Below are 952 nucleotides of genomic sequence, written 5' to 3' on the forward strand. Positions count from 1 at the left end.
CGATGTGGCTTTGCTATAAGAAAAACACACACACTCTTCTTTAAACTGTTCATCTGAAGTGCATATGTTTGTCACTATTTACTGGACTTACTTTTTTACATTAAATTAGATAATCTTTGCGTATTGGACTCAAGTCCATACGGAAAATTATTGTCAAATTGTATTTTTTCTTTGTTTTCTAACCCATACGCTATTCGGGAATGCGAACCCGCGACCCTCAGATTACGAGTTGCACGCCTTTACACACTTGGCCATGCCGGGCCAAAAGATATATGTAAATTAACATACCGTGGCCCGCATAGGGATCGAACCCACGACCTCCGCGTTATCAGCACGACGTTCTAACCAACTGAGCTAACAGGCCATGATGCGAAGTTAAGCGAAGAGTTTTAACTTACCGTCAAGCCTAACGCGGATTTTTAATCTACTACCAAACACACATTACATGGCTTCACAAAATGTCATATAAAAAACGTATTCCGCTTCATTAACAGGACCAATAACAACGGGTTCTACTCTATTACCACTTGAAAATTAGTTATATTTTATTTCAGGCAAAGACTGCTGTTGTATGACTCTTTACCGTAACTAGTAAACTATAAATAGGTGTTTTAATTTCCGTAATGTATCGGGCTCGGACAAACAACTTCTGGTGAGTTTAAACTTTGATGAAGAAAAGTTTGGAATTAAAAATAGATTTATCAAATATATGTGTGTGTGTTTTTCTTACAGCAAAGCCACATCGGGATATCTGCTGAGCCCACCGAGTGGAATCGAACCCCTGATTTTAGCGTTATAAATCCGAAGACATACCGCTGTACTAGTGAGGGGCCTTAACAAATATAGAACGTCTGCAATAAGCACTATCCAACAGATTTAAATAAGCATGCCTGTATATCACTGGCAAATAGACATTATTTTAAAATTAGAATTATATATACGTATATAGAAT

The 952-nt window shown here is 37.5% G+C and overlaps 1 non-coding gene across 1 annotated transcript; it reads right to left on the reverse strand.

Moving 5' to 3' along the window:
- Positions 1-290: 290 nt before the first annotated feature.
- On the reverse strand, positions 291-364 carry TRNAI-GAU (transfer RNA isoleucine (anticodon GAU)). Its single transcript has one exon. It is a non-coding gene; the product is annotated as a tRNA-Ile (tRNA).
- Between the last annotated feature and the right edge of the window lie 588 nt (positions 365-952).

This window comes from Tachypleus tridentatus, chromosome 5 (genome assembly GCF_004210375.1).
Source record: "Tachypleus tridentatus isolate NWPU-2018 chromosome 5, ASM421037v1, whole genome shotgun sequence".
NCBI lineage: Eukaryota > Metazoa > Arthropoda > Merostomata > Xiphosura > Limulidae > Tachypleus > Tachypleus tridentatus.